The 16,634-nt window shown below is 40.3% G+C and overlaps 1 protein-coding gene and 1 long non-coding RNA gene across 8 annotated transcripts in view; both read left to right on the top strand.

The window, feature by feature from the left end:
- The window catches only part of CDH4 (cadherin 4), a 954,442-nt gene that overhangs the window by 212,787 nt on the left and 725,021 nt on the right, over window positions 1–16,634 (top strand). The window lies entirely within an intron of this gene.
- On the top strand, window positions 6,589–13,877 carry LOC144588754 (uncharacterized). The gene is made up of 2 exons (XR_013544441.1): window positions 6,589–11,312; window positions 11,469–13,877. It is a non-coding gene; the product is annotated as an uncharacterized LOC144588754 (long non-coding RNA).

Here is a 16,634-nt window from a genome sequence, read left to right as displayed (position 1 = left end):
GAACAACCTAGAGAGTGTGTGGGGAAAGCAGGTCCTACTAGAGAATAGAAAATTATTCTAATTATGCCTTGTTACTTTGAGCCTGTTTTTGAGGTTGCTTTTATTTACCATTTTTAGTGTGGTATTTGTTTGCTTCTTTTAAACTCTTTGTTAGTTATCGTTTTTAGCTTTTAAACATTGTCTTTTAATGATGCAAGCTGGCTTGCATGCTTTTGAAGGAGAAAGGTTGCGTAAAATATTTCAAATCAAATAATAAATAGTAATTCTTCCCCGCCCCCCCCCGAACCTCAGAGGGACAGTGTTCCTAGGCTCTGTATCCAGTCCAATTCCTTTGTTAAACAAAACTTGACGTTTTTATTGTAGAAATCGTCTGTATTCCCCAAAGTGTAGATCATTCAGATATGATTACATCCAGAAAATGCCTGAACCAACAAGTTTCTTGAAATTTAATTCTGATATTGGCAAGATGCTCGCCATTGTGCACTTTAAGGGGCCCATGGATGGACTTGGCTTGGGCATGGCATCCATGATAGCCAGGGTAAACACAGACAGATCTCAGTAAGTTCTCTACCTTCCTGCATACACATTTCTTCCTGTATTTTGCTTAGGGTTTTGAGATCCAAAGAAGAGCAATGGCTTATCAGACAAAGACACTAGCTGGTCTAGTTTCCTTCAAATAATGGCTGGCTCGTTTCCTATGGAAAGCCCAACATTTATTTTATTTATTTATTTATTTATTTATCGGACTTATATACCGCCCCATAGCGCTACAAGCACTCTCCGGGCGGTTTACAATTTTTAATTATACAGGCTACACATTGCCCCCCCCCAGCGAGCTGGGTACTCATTTTACCGACCTCGGAAGGATGGAAGGCTGAGTCAACCTTGAGCCGGCTACCTGGGATTTGAACCCCAGGTCGTGAGCACAGTTTAGCTGCAGTACAGCGTTTTAACCACTGCGCCACGAGACTTCAGATGTTCAAAAGCACTCTCCCATCCGGCAGATCTGTGTTGCTTCTGGTGCTGAAAGGGAACACATATCCATCATGACTAATAGCCATTGATAGCTGCATCCTGCATGGACTAGAATCTCTTCTAAAGCTGTCCAAGTTGGCTGGCTGTCAATCTGCCTAATTAATTCACTTTGACCATGACTATATCTTGTGGCAGCAAATTCCACATTTTAAATATGTGCTTTATAAAGAAATGCTGCTGTAGCGAAATGCCAAAAGGTGACATCATTCCTGCCTGTCCATCACAGAAGCTCAAGGGGGAGGAGCCAAGGATAGGGCAGGAGGGGCAGAGTTAGACAGACAGACAGTTGGAGATGTGGAATGGCAGTTGGAGAAAGTTTAGAAGAGAGAAGGCAAGTTAGGGGATTGAGTTGAGAGTGTTAGGAGAGGGAATTGAGATAAAATATATTGAACAAGCAAGAATGAAGTTACACATACTATAAGAGAGATATTGATTAAAAGTACATAGTAGTTTGAAATAAAAGTGATTGTATCCATATCCATGTTAAGACCTGATACAGTTCATATTTGATTTACCTTTATGATTTACTTATCAATAAAAGAATATTTGTTAATCCAACCTGTGTCCTAAGTTCAATAACCCTTAGGTTTGGTAGCACATGAGTACAGTGGTACCTCGCTAGACGCAAAAGGACGAATCCGCATTTCGAAACCGATGCTTCGCAGGGCAGCCTTTTTTACAGCTGATCGGCACTTCGCAAAATGGCTTCCCTATGGGTGGTCTTCACAGAACGATGAGGATTTTTCCCCATTGGAACACATTAAATGGGTTTCAATGCATTCCAGTGGGGAAATGGTTTTCGCTAGACGATGTTTTCGCTAAACAGCGATTTCAGTGGGACGGATTATCATCGTCATGCAGGCACCAATGTATAACATAATTGGTATTAGGAGAATACCTGGTGGCAATATGAAGGACGAAGGGTGTGATCCCTTGTGAGGGCCAAAATAAACATAGGCAACAAGGTAGATCGCTACAGCTGCCTTTATCTGTCTCCCCCTGTTCCACTTCATTGGATCATCCCAGGTTTGAGTATTATGACAAACACTTTGCCCATCTGCTTTTTCTCCACCATAGATAATTTTACACATTTCTCTCCTCATCTACCTAAAACAACACAAATGAGGCTCGAGTTGATTACTTACCGAGGAAGCTAAATATCAGAGGCAGATGGGCACCCCCACCACCACACATATACTTAGTTGCTGAGGCTACTCACTGTGTTATGGCTCAATACTGTTGCTCTGGAAGCCAGAAGGTGGCCTCCTTGACCATCTCATGTTGATGTTCACTGCAGCTGGATTGTATCTCTGATCAAAGTATGGCTTGTGATCTTCTGACAGGAGTGCCCCCTTCCTTCTTCTGCAGCTGCCATTACCAATTATTTACAAATGAAATGGAGCAAGGGAAAAAAAAACAGAGTTGTCCCACTGGAGCAACCAAAAACATCCAGAGAATATCTCGTGAGCCACCATGCCTTAAAAAAAAGGGTGTGTGTGAAACAGCCATGCTTTGAAGTTCACCTCCCATATGAATTCACCTAGTCACATAATTTGTCTGTAGTCTCACCTCTAACAGGGGGACAAAATAGACCCTCCTACTTAATAGGGCACTTTGAAAATATAATTTGCTTTAATTGTTTCTATTAGATATTACTGCTTGGATTAAAAAATTAGTCCAAAGCAGCTCACAAAACAACAGGCCATGCGCTGTTCTATGCTTGTGAGCAGTGGAAACCTGGTGCTTTCATTTATCCAAAACAACAATCAAGCAATCAAAATCTGTAGGATATAAAAACGTGATGATACTTATTTAGGAAAAAAATGGCACATTTTGGAGCTCGAAAGGGCTTTAACCCTCTCCTCAAGCTGGTTTGCAACAGTTTAATATGGCAATTACAAGTAAAACCCCAGAATATCGAAAAAGCTGAAGTAGATGCAAATAGAAATGTATTCCGCGGGCAAGATGAACCTCAGATAATGAAGCTGAAGTGCTTTGAACATTTAGCATTTAGTTAATATTTAGCATTAACTAAATGCTAAATATTTAGTAATTTGTGTTTGCCTCCTGCACTTGACTGGGGAAGTATCTACTCAGACTACTGTATATTATTACACTACTACTATTATCGTGGAAGATAGAGAGGGAAGGAGAACCTTCTTCACTTCCACCTCACGTTTTGATGTCTCCCCTGAAAATGTGCTTATTTTTGGTAGGTGTGTCATTAAAACAACCATGGATACAGACTCAAAATCCTTAGTAACACCATTACAAAAAGGAAACCCACCGTGTAAAACTAGGCTGGAACACTGATTATGCCCTGCCGGTATTGTTTTGACTATGGTCATGGATGCCAGGGCATGCACTGTTCTGTGATTGTTAGCAGTGGGAAGCCAGCATTTTCATTTGTCCACATTCCTTAGTCTGGTTCCACAACGGTTTGCTTTAGTTCAGCGACTGTGCAGATGAGGGAAAAAAAGAAAGGAAGGAAGGAAGACAAAAGAAACCAAAACGAAGCTCAGCTGCTGGAATATAGCAAGGTGACCAGAGGGCATAGGCTATTTTATAATAAAAAATCATTATTCTGCTTCATAGGGAATTTGTTGCATAAGTTGTGGGCAACCGGTAGCGAAAGAATCAAAGGTTAAGAGTTGAAAAAAGTCATGATAGTTGTAGAACCGGAAGAGTCCCAAAGGTAGGATTCTATATTCATTTCAGAAAGACTGAGAAATTGAACAAGATGGTATTTATTCAGTTCAGCTTAAATTGGTTCAGAAATGAATGCATGGAGAAGCAAAAGGAGATTCTTATTCAGACAGGGGTTGAGTGAACAGCAGGGGAGCTGACTCTGGTAGCCACGCCGTGAAACTACACAGCCCAAACACATACTGGGTTTTTCATTAGTTCCAGCACAGTTTGTTGAGAGGTAAGAACAGTGAAGGGGAAAAAAAAAACACGCGATCAAATCAGAACTGAATACCAGGATGAACTTTGTGAAAGACTGCAATAGATGTTGGTGGCTTCTCCTTGGAGGCTTTTAAGTAGAAGTTGGAGGGCCCTATCTGGGATACTGTTCATCGTGGGTTTCCTGTGTAGGGAAGGCATTGGACTTGATAACTTCTGGTTTTATGAGGTCCGGCAAATGAATGACAAAGTAATGGTTGAAACCCTTTGCCATAACTTATGCCACGTAAGGCTGCTGGTGTCCTTGGCAGAGGCAAATTTTGGAAAATTAATCATTTCTGCCTTTTGTCCTAAGGCTGCTGTGGAATCCCTTTCACCGTCATGAAGCCATGGGATGGGAGGGAGAAGTCTTTAATTACTAAAAATCTGTTTTGCTGGTAAAGTAATCCCATCAGTGGCATTTTTTGGTAAACAAAGACTTCCCACTTTTGTCCCACAGCCCACAAGCATCGTGATGGAAGTTAGAAATGTTTAATTTCTGAAAAACCACATCTACCCCAAGTCTTTCTCTTAGAAACTGAGTTATCCCTTATTCTTATTAAAAACACACGAGATGTTTGAGAAATAAATGATTGGTTTGAGTTCAGCTGGCTAGTTTTGTTTTCTTTCTTGGCATGGATTTGAACTCTTGGAGATTCTCACATTATTTTGGTGGAAATGACTTAAGCAAAATGTATGTGGCCACCTCATACTAACTAGTGACAGCTCTCTACAACTTGAGTTGGAGAACTTGCTCCAAGAGTGGAGATGTCAGCAGTAGACAATTCTTTTTTTGGAATGAAGGTGCTCCAGAGCTTGGAAAAGTTTGCTTTTTTTGGACTAAGTGGCTTTAAGAGTTCCTCTGCTACTATAAACACACTGGCCATGCTGCAGGGCAGATATTTTTGAAGACTGTTTTTTTTAAAAAGCAATTTTTCTGAGCTCTAATAAAGCTTTCCATGCTTGATCTATACACATAAAGGCTTCTGTAAGCCAAGATAACAGATATTTTCCCCCATAAGGACATTTTCCTGAATGCTGCTGATTTCTCCAATGTTTTAGAGACGTACTTTGAAGAAAATTATGATATTAAGTAGCATGGATACCAAAACAGTTTGCCACTTAGCATAAACTGTGTAGTTATGGTCTGAAAGCACCGTACAGAAGTAACATTTTCAACAGTATTGTTACACATACAAAAAGTATGTTGGACATTAAATTCCTGTTAATGAGAGGGCTAAATGTAATTACTGCTTAGAACATACTGTAAAACAACTGATGTCAGAGGTAATAGTATATTAAAGTAGTGATTATTTTATTACACAGACTAATTGTAAATCTATCAAGGCTATAGAAAGTAGACATTTAGGCTTCTTCTATTCAGCCTTGGTATTATTGCTTTACAATCTTTTCTTTTTGTATTGTACTACATTGTGGTGAACAGGGTGGTATATATTAGCAAACACTTTTCCTTTAACACACACACACTTTCCAATTGCCCTTGTTCAGTTCATTACAAATTAATTTCTTAAAAAAACAAAAAACAAAGATGTGGTGGTCATTGAAGCATGTAATTTATGTTCGTCTGATTAAAGGAACATACTGTAAATGTGTTCCTGTACAGCAGTAGTGGTTAGTTGTAAGGGTTTGGCTGATCCATGTATACAACCAGCCAGAATGGGAAAAAGTAGTAGGAAAAGAATATATTGCTTTTGCAAATAACTCCAGATTGCAACTCAACAAATTCAGAGATCTTCGAATTGACTAAACAACTGCTTCTTTCTAGTTACCGTATTTTTCGCTCCATAAGATACACCTCTCCATAAGACGCACCAAATTTTTAGGAGAAGAAAACAGGAAAAAATAATCTGTTTTCTTCGCTCCATAAGACATATAGACTTTCCACCCTCCTGTTTTGTGGAAAAAAAGTGTGTCTTATAGTGCGAAAAATACGGTAGTTATTTTGTCACTTTACATTAGAGCTGTAACGAGTGTTTCCTCTGAGTTGCTTAAGTGTGCAGCTGCACAGCGCGGCATCAGTCCCGCACATTTGCAGCCAGTGTTGTCACCCATTTGATTCCACTTATGGCTGGAACCCCCCACATATGGGGTGGGACCCCCACCCAGCTGTGGCAAATAAAAAAAAAAATAGAGCAAATATTGGCCGTAACTTAATAAGGATTAATTTAACTCCTTTGGTCAAATAAGAACAATATCCCATCAAGTCAGTTCTGACTCATCTAGAGCCTTTTTGGGGTTTTTTAAGTAGACAGTACACGGGGGTAGTTTAGCATTCCCTTATTCTGGGGGCATCTTGTGACTGAGCAGATTGCCCAAAGTAGGCTGGCTCTTCTTGGATGCCCAGCGGGGAATGAAACTCCCAACCTCTGGCTCCACAGCCAGATATCTCACTGGCTGAACTATCTAGCCAGCTTCATTGGTCTAATTCACTGGTTCTTAACCTTTGTTACTCGGATGTTTTTGAACTGCAACTCCCAGAAACCCCAGTCAGCACAGTTGGTGGTGAAGGCTTCTGGGAGTTGCAGTCCAAAACTCCTGAGTAACCCAAGGTTAAGAACCAGTGGTCTAATTGGAGAAAATTTCAACCTTAATTATAACTTCTAGTTATCTTTACAGTTATGGGTGTGCAGCTTCACTTAAAAAAAGTGGAGAAGGACCATCACACAGTTCATTACGGTAATGATTATTTCATTACACAGATTTATTTTACCTCTGTCAAAACTGTGAAAGTAGAATACTCCACGTTGCTTTCCATTAATACCCTGACATTGCTGCTTAATATCTTTCTTCATTTTGTTAGCACTGTCGCAGCAGATGAGATGGGATGTATTAGATCGTTTGCTGTTGTTACATGCTGGCAAGTCTTTTCCATCTTACACTGATCATGTAGTAAATGACTTTCTAAATGCCCTATTAACATCCCTGGTCAACTTTTGCAAACTCAAGGCTGTGGGCTCCTTCAATGAGTCAACCCATCTCATATTTAGTCTTCCTCTTTTCCTGCTGACTTCAACTTTTCCTAGCATTATTGTCTTTTTCCAGTGCATCTTGTCTTGTCATTATGTTCTCAAAGTACAATAGATTCAGTTTAGTCATGTTTGTTTCTAGAGAGAATTCAGGCTTGACTTAATCTAGAGTCCACTGGTTTGTCTTTCTCGTGGGTCATGATTTCCACAAAGCTTTCGAGTAGCACTATTTTAAAACAAATTAATTCTTCACTCTGTCTCACTGGCCTTCTTCACTATCCAGCTTTCAAATCTATACATTGCAATTTGTAACTCAATAGTACAGATGAATTTAGACTGTACTGTATTCATATTGATGACTCATACTTTGTTGTGGTTACTGAGGTAAAAACATGGTGCATGGGAGGCTTTATACCATAGGCTGATAGGTTGGTAGCATCTATTTGCTTTATAGTTACTTTTGGAAAATGAATAAGTAAATTTGTTGCTGTTTAGTCGTTAAGTCATGTCCGACTCTTCATGACCCCATGGACCAGAGCACACCAGGCCCTCCTGTCTTCCACTGCCTCCCGGAGTTTGGTCAAATGCATGTTGGTCACTTTGAGGACCCTGTCCAACCGTCTTGTCCTCTGTCGTCCCCTTCTCCTCTTGCCCTCACACTTTCCCAGTTTAAGGGTCTTTTCCAGGGAGTCTTCTCTTCTCATGAGGTGGCCAAACAGAGTGAAAATAGAGTACTTATAGAGAATAAGTAAATACATGCTCTTAAAAACCATAGCTACAGTGGTACATTACTTCGAGAGGAGCTGGAAAATATTCATGCAACTCACAGTGGATTAAATGTAAATTTTGATATTCCTCAAAATCATGCATGATAGATCTGCAATAATGGGAGGACACTGTAGTGTTCCTAAATCCACACTGTGATACGTAGCTGTACTATGCCACCTAAAAAGTCATAATATTTTCTGTGCCAATTGTTGAGATGACCTATTACTTGGTTGGAAGGGGGTTAAATAAATGAGATTGATGCATCCCATCTATAAGATAATGTAATGAGGAAGACATTGCAGATACTACATGGGGCTCATCATGTGTTGGATTTTCAGCCTGACTGATTCCAGTCTTTGTTTGGAACAAGCAAAACTGTAAAAAATAAAACTCCTTGAATATCTATGTTGACCATGTGCCAAAACACCATGACACTCTAGGGAGGAGATGGATAAACCATATATTGATAAGCAGCAGTCCTTCAGAATTTTAGACAGAAATCTGTCAAAAGCCCTCGAAAATTTAATTTTTGGGATGCAGTTTTCAGAATTCCCCAGCCACCCAGTCCATGCTTCCTAGGGGGATGATGATATTTTAGCCCCAAAATGAAACTCTTCTATGAACACTTTCTGTTTTTTCAGTTCTATCCGTGGGAACGGATGGACTATCCCCACTTGTCTCCAGATAACCTGAAAGGGATGAGACAGACTTCTTCCAAAGTTTAGTTCATTTCCCTGAGCCAATAAGAAGCTTAGGGAAATGTCACCCATACCCCCACAATATGCTCCCTTCTATCCATCTTTCTTTACCTTACCAAACGCCTATGGGCTCTTCAGCATGTAGAGTCCATAAGAAGAATGGAGACAAAACCTATTTCTCTGTACTACACAAACCACCAAACAAGAGGAGGGAACACAAAGTTATTTTTAGACCCCATGGCTGACATTTTCCAGGAATTATAGCCCCTAAAAGACTCTTCTAAGCCCTCTTAGAAGGCAGCATCAGTCTTCCTAGGTGGATGTTTTTTGAAAGTGGATTGCTGTTAGAAGAGAGGAATAAATGTTTGGAAACAGGGTACAGACAAAAACAAAGGTTTTAGAAGCTCAACTCAGCTGACATGGACTTTTGTTGTTGCATGCTCTCAAATTACTTGTTGCCGATGGTGACCCAATGAATTAATGATCTCCAGAACGTCTGAGCGCTAACAGGACTGCTCAGCTCTTGCAAACCGATAACTGTATTTCCTTTGTTGAATCAATCTACAGTGGGGTCTCGACTTACGAACTTAATCCGTATTGGAAGGCAGTTCTCAGGTCAAAAAGTTCTTAAGTCGAATCTGCATTTCCCATAGGAATGCATTGAAAACCATTTAATCCGTATCTGCTCTTTTCGTCCATAGAAACTAATGGGAAGCTGCTATTCCGCCTTCTGCCACTAGAGGGGGATAATTTTTTTTCTTTTTTCCTTTTGACCTAAGATAACTTAGCTTTAAAAAAAGGGGGAAAAAGAGTTCGTAACTCGAATCTAAGTTCGTAAGTCGAGTCCATATATTCCTATGAGAGCGGTTCGTAAGTCGAAACGTTCATATGTAGAGCCGTTCGTAAGTCGAGACCCCACTGTATCACTTACTTGCCCCTTTTTATTCCTACTGCCTCCGACACATGAATTCTTGGGACTTGAAATTCTTTCAGCCTATCTAGATGTTATCACTGGGATGTGGAAGTGGAGACGAGATGTGATGAAACACTTAGTTCCACCCCCATGGCTTTGTTTTACTGGTGACAATGTGGACTATCGCTTTTTGAATGAGATGTGGGTGCATGTGGCTGCTTTGAGGACCACCTGTGGTTTAAATGGCTGCTGTTTGCTGCACAGCCCAAGGAAAACTCTGTTTTTCCAATTATAAAGGGAAGAATCCACAGGGCAATATTGAATTAATTGACAGTCAGCCATGCATGAGTAATCCTGCACTTCAAAATGTAAATAACAAGTGTTTCGGAACAGTTAGAATAAAGATTTTTTTTTGTATTTATTGAAATTAATCCAACATTCAGAGCTGTGTCTGTACACAAGGGAAAGATAGATGATCATTAAACAAAAATTCAAAATGCCATCAGTGCTGAGAATTACGCCTGTGATGCGCTCTCTTCTCTGTGTGTGTGTGTGTGTGTGTGTGTTTAAGGAAAAAGTCATTGGTGAAATAATTGGTTTTTTTCTCCTCCACTTTAGCATTTAACTGCCTTCACATCGTCTTCGAAAATGGGAAGAAAAATGGGCCTTAAATGGTTTTGCTTAACTAATTACATGGTTAGGTGCCTAATTTAAATAAAGTGGCTTGATTTGTTAATAAGTTGCTTTATATTAATTGGGAAAAGAAAGTTTTAGCATTTTTTTCCTAATATTCCTGCAGCTTAACATGGCCTATTAAAGATCCCTGACACTAAAACAGTACTATTCTTAATACGAAAGCATGTGTTTTAGAAATAATTTCAAATTTTAGAAACGTATTTTCTTTTTAAATGGTTACACTGTCATTCTTTGAGATTCTGTGCCTACATCCAAGCGGAGTTTCGTGCCCCCGGCAATAATGTACAAGCGTAGATAGCTTTAAATGCTGGTTACTGATGCTGTTTTCAGCTTTATAAGGTTATTAGCTTTCTTTCATATCCTTACCCCCTTTCCTTTTTTTATGGAAAAAAAATTGGCAATACAAAGAAGCAGTGCCTGATGGACATAGAAAAATGGAGGGCCCCAGTCTGGTGCTCCTAGGACAATGTTTAATAGTAGTGAAGTTACCTGACACATTTCAGGAATATATTCTTCTTCATTAGTTACAAATAGAGATGGTTACGATTTTTTTAAAAGCAAATTACAAATACAAATCAATGAACTTTTAGTGATTTTTGATTTGTTGATTAATTGCCCCACCAGGCACCTAGAGACACCAGAATTGCAGAGAAACTGCTTCCTTTGACTCTTTTCAACAATTCCTCCAAGTCTGATGAAGACTGGATTTCAGATATCTGACTTACACACCCACAAAGAGCCACCCCCCCCTGGAAAGTTCTTCCCAGGCACCTAGGGAGTCCAAAATCACAGAGAAGTTTCCCCGTACTCTCCTCTACAATCCCTCCAAGTTTGGTGAAGATTGGATTTCTCTCAAGCTCACTCAAGGGCACTTTGTGGGGGGATACTTTGTAATTGTTTAACGCAGATGTCCGAAACCCAACCTTCATTAAACTTATAGAGATTACAGAGAAGAATCAACAGAAGCTCCTCTGCAATTTCGGTGTCTCTAGATGCTGGGGGGAAACTTTCCTGGAGGCCTTCTTTGTGGATTTATAACTTGGATGTCTGAGACCCAAACTTGCAGGGCTTGTAGAGGAGAGCAAGGGGGAGCTTCATTGTGATTTTGATGTTTCTAGGTGCCTGGCAGGCCGTTTTATAAGGCTTTCAATGTAAAAAATCGATCTATTCATCAGGAAAAAAAATTACATTTGTTATTCGTGAATTGAAACAAATTACCGCTGAATTGAATTGAAACAAATCACCATTGTTCCAATTTGTGCCGATCTTTAGGTAAAGGTAAAGGTTCCCCTTGACAATTTTTGTCCAGTCGTGTCCGACTCTAGGGGGCGGCGCTCATCCCGCTCTTCAAGCCATAGAGCCAGCGTTTGTCCGAAGACAATCTTTCCGTGGTCACATGGCCAGTGTGATTTAGACACGGATCTTTAGGTACAAATAATTTATCGAGAAAAAGCAAGAGAATATACAGTTACTAGTAAGAGAATAATAAGGTGATTAAAAAACAGCAGCAGCAACAACAACTGCTGAATAGCTCAGTGCAGTTTAAATATCTGGCTGCAGAGCTGAAGGTTGGAAGTTTGATTCCCCACTGTGTCAGCTTGACATCGACTAGACTTGATGATCCATACGGTCTCTTTCAGATCTGCAGTTTTAACATAATGATGATAATGATCTAAACCTGCAGAGAAGGTGAATTAGACTTTTTGATACAGATATACTAACAAACCAGGGCAATTTTTTAAAAAAATTACACAGAAATAATGGAAAAATCAGTCCAGTCCAGTGGACTGTCTTTGATTGCCTTATTTCAATGGTCAGGAAATGGACTCAATATAAACGATAGGCTGTTATCGAATGTAAAATATTGTGTTGTATCTGCTGTATTCCCAGCTATATTTCCCTTCTAACTGACCAGAACCACCTCAGAAACCCCATTGGTGATTAGAGATACTCATTACAATGTTGTTCCCACTTATTATTTATAGCCTGGGATTAATTTAGCTGCCAATCACTTCCATTGTTTGCAGAACAATGCTTCCTGGGAGGGGAACTGAATAGCAACAGGAGTTTTAAAGGTCACTACCAGGTCAACAACTTGTGCCCAAATACCATCTCTCTCTATATATATACAGTATTTGGCATGTATTCCCACTCTTATGTCTGAGGAAGTGTACTTGTCCATGAAAGCTCGCATTTAAGATGCCACAATGGTTTTGTCTTCTTTACTTTTCATTTTTATTTTGTTTTTGCCTGATGCAGCAATAATGTAGTAATTAATGACGCAGGCTGTAAAAACAAAATAAAACAAGTGGCAGAATACAACGTTTCAGCTTACAAAATATAGATGGAAACGGTTGTAGTGCAGAAGTGCTCAATCTGATTTTAGCATTCCTGGGAGAAGAATAAACGTGCCCTGGCCATGTAAGTGTTGGGTGAGCTGTCTTTGGAAGGGGTTTCTCTGATGATGTGCGGCACGGAAAAAGCCTTCGTAAACTCCTGCCTCATTTGGCACCAATGCCTGGCTACCAATTGAAGATCTTCTTAGCTGGCTGGATAGCTCAGGGGTTGGGAGTTCAATTTCCCACCATGCCTCTAGGGAGGATAGCCAGCCTATGTAGCCTTGGGCAAGCTGCACAGTCCGAGGGCACCCCCAGAAGAAGCGAATGGTAAACTACTTCTGCATATTCTCTACGTGGAAAACCCTGGAAAGCGTCACCATAAGTCAGACTTTACTTGATGTATAAGTTATTGTTAGTTAAGTAAAATGCTCTCCAGTGTAATTACACCACTTCTGTCCAGAAAACTAACATTCACTGCAATTTGGGGTTAAGACTGCCTAGCCTTGCAACTTTCAAAGCATCAGTTTGGTGCAGAGAAATAAGTTAAAACAGGATGGGGCAGAGAGCTGTGATGCAGCTGCACTTTAGGAATTAGGACAAGGGAGTTAAAAGTACTTCTGAGATAGACTAGGGTTGTACAGTGGCTGCTTTTTGTAGAAGCTGTCTGCAGTGTTGAATATTATAGTGGCTACTGTTTCAGAAGATATAGGGGACATACTTGGGCTAAAATTAGGAGAGTCAGTTGAGCAGAAGGATTTTATTGCCCCCATACTTTGACCATTGGTAAGATTCTTGTTTTGCTTCTCAATTCTTTTTCCTTTGGGAAAAAGGGTGATGATTGCATGCAACAAGTTTTGGCCTGCCCTCCGCTATGCAACTCTCACTGGGTGACTCTGGATCGGTCAGTGTCTCTCAGTGTGGTCTATCTTGTAGGGTCATTGTGAGGATAAAGTGAGGAGGAGGAGAGCCGTGCACAGCACTTTGAGCTAATGGGAGAAACAGTGGGATATATACAGGCAGGGATGTAAATTCTTGATTCTTTGGTCCTTATGACCACTTTTCCGTTGTGCTATGAGAGGGTGGGATGTTTCCTTACAAAATTTCTACACAAGATTGCAATAGCTGCTGCTTTGCTTCATGGGCTTTTATGAAGCAGAGACATAAGGAGTTGTATTTTACGTTGTTTCAGCCATCAGTTGCTCCTTCCGTGCTTTGTTTCTGAAAGGGAAAGGATGCTAGTTTTGTACAAATTGCCCCAAAGCCATTAGTGTAAGTTGCAGACACCTTGCTCAGGAGGAGATGGCCTTTTTCTCATTTTCAGGCTGAGCTGCAAGGAATTTTTTTGGGCTTGAAAATACCTCCTTTGGGTTTGCTGAAATAGCTAGAATTGACAAGAATGAGAAATGGGGGATTTTGTGGGGATCTTATTTTATTTATATCCCACCCATCTAGACCGAAGTCTACTCTGGGTGGCTGACAACATACAAGAATAATAAAATAGAATAAACAACACTTAAACCATAAGGAAAACAATAAATTAAGTACTGACAGGAGGGAAAACCTGCCTAAAGAGGCAGGTCTTGAGTTGGCTCTTAAAAACACCCAGCAAGGGAGCCAGGCAAATTAGGGGGAGATTGTTCCAGAGGTGAGGGGGCCATTGCCAAGAAGGCCCGCTTTCTTGTTCTTTCTCTTTGGGCCTCCCTCGGCGTTAGGCCCGTCAGCCACCCATCTTGGCTAAAGCGAGTGATTTGGGTGATCTTCCCTCCTCTATACAAGGAATACTAGAATTGTAGAGTTGGTGACTACTTACCTCTAATTATAAATCTCTAGGTCATATGTTAGTTATAGGCCAGAAATAAAGAACTCTTCCCCCACTCTATACAGTAGTATCTCGATTTACGATCTTAATCCACATTGGAATGGCGTTTGTACGTCTAAAAGTTCGTAAGTCAAGACAAACTTTTCCATAGGAAATTAAAAACCATTTAATCCATTCAGGCTGTTTTTCGTTCGTATGTCGAGGCGCTGTTCGTAGATAGAGGCATAGGAACTAATGCAAAGCCGGTTAATCTGTACTCTACCACTAGGGAGAGAATTTTTTTATTTTTTCCTTCTTTTGACCTAAGATGAACTTAGGTCAAAAAAAGGGCAGGAAACTTTTTTCTTTTTTTGTTCGTAAGTCGAGGCTCTGTTCACAAGTCGAAGCAACTTTTTGCGAAGGGAGCCATTCGTAACTCGAATTGTTTGCAAGTGGAGACATTCGTAAGTTAAGGTACCATTGTATTTAAGATGAACTGTGACTGTCTACAGGCAGATCCAGTATATGGGCTGGCTCTCATTTGAAATGTTAATGACAACTAGTCTAGCAAGGACCTGGCAAACTGCACCACGCCCTCACCCCACAGCAATCCAGAAAAGCTGTCCTTTTGCAAGGTGGCGTTATAAACATTGTGGGGAAGGGAATGCATTCTCATGCATTATATGGAGTGTGTCAGTGGGGTTCAGTGGAGTATGGCCCAACCACTGATCTCTTGTTTCCTCCTTTTTCAGACAGCCTGGGAAAAGAGAGTGCTGTCTGTTGCCCATATGTTTGGTGCTGTTTCAGAAAGCCATATGTTTGAACATTTAACAAAAGCAACAGTACAAGGGACTAGACAACTTTGAAAATATTGCTGTTGCATAATTTCAGCTGGTTGATGCCGTTAACGTGCTCCGTTTCATCACCTGCTTCTGCGGAGGCTGCTAGACACTTCAAATCTCATTACGCTATTTATTCATTATAATGCACGAGTTCTATGCCATGCTGGACCTTTAGGGAAACAAACCTCTCTTCCTTCACACATTTCAGTGTTTGCACAAATCAATGCTTCTTATTGCTGCCTCAATGGCTGAGCTGACACTGTTTTCTACATTCCTTGTATTTCATCCCACTTCCCGTCTGTGCTAAAGAATTTGTTTGAAGCCTCTTGCTGTTTGGTAGAGATTCAGAAATCACAGGGATTTGGGCTTAGCAAGTAAATCCATCCCAAGAGGCAGATAACTGTGTGCCATTTGGATGCCACCTGACCTGAAGCAATATGACAGAAATCGGAGAGGAGAGAACATCAACAGGTGCAAGGGGAACAGTTTGTGAGGAAGAATTAATGTGGCCCCATGTCTGACAGTACTTAAACTCCTCGCCTGGAGCGACTTTGATATATTTTCATTTTGGGTTCAATTTTGTGGGAGCAGTGAATCCGCTCTGGATCCAATCTGTGCTGTTTGAGGGACAGAACCTTCAAGACTCCCTGTAAAGTTTGGATTACAACTTGGCACGGATTCACTGCTCCCAGTTACCAATCTCACCAGTGGATTTGATAATGTATCACAAGATTATCCTTCGTAGATGTCATTTATCTAACTATAAAAGCATTCGTAAATTGCCTTTCAGCCCCAAAAGAAGCCTACAAAAGATAGATACCACACTCCTGAACAAAAATTAATTAAGACAGCATTAGATTTGAATAGTATTAAATTATTCATCATTCACGAGTTGGTTGGACAGTGGCACTGAAGCTACCAACATGAATTTGATCCAACTCCAGGACGCAGTGGAAGGCAGGAGGGCCTGGCGTGCTCTGGTCCATGGGGTCACGAAGAGTCGGACACGACTTAACGACTAAACAACAGCAAATTATTCATATTTGTTTACAGTCATAGGTTACTGAACAATGCTTTTTTGAAGTGAAACGGAATATCAACAGGGATCTTAATGGTCATTTTCAGGCCTGAAATGCCACACACCCAACTTGCACCCAGGAGGCAGATATTCTCTATATTTGAGGGCCATTTATAACTGTAATATTTGCCATGCAGTCCCACTCTCATGTCTGAAGAAGTGGCAAAAGCTCATATTAAAATATAGCGGTTAGTCTTTAAGATGCCAGAATGTTTTTGTCTTCTTTATTTTTTTATTTTTTTTATTTTTTTTTTTTTTTGCCTGAAAGGGCCAGAAATGATTCAATAGGGGGTGTTGAGCAGGTATTAGAAAAGCACGTATGTTTAGTTCACCTGATTCCACTAGCCTTCCTTTCGCTTTTGCTTTTTTGCCTGACAAATTGTGGCTCAGAAGAAAGGATATAAAATATAGAAGGGGAAAAAGCAACAAATTCAGACTGAGGATGGTTCTCTCACAGAAATAACCAATTAGCTTTGTTTGCACTCAATATGTGTTTTTAAGAACTTCACTTAATTCAGCCTGTGCACACAACTCTTT

This window comes from Pogona vitticeps, chromosome 4 (assembly GCF_051106095.1).
Source record: "Pogona vitticeps strain Pit_001003342236 chromosome 4, PviZW2.1, whole genome shotgun sequence".
In the NCBI taxonomy this organism is placed as follows: domain Eukaryota; kingdom Metazoa; phylum Chordata; class Lepidosauria; order Squamata; family Agamidae; genus Pogona; species Pogona vitticeps.
The sequence above is the reverse complement of the archived record's forward strand: the minus strand, read 5'-3'. Positions and strand labels throughout refer to the sequence as shown.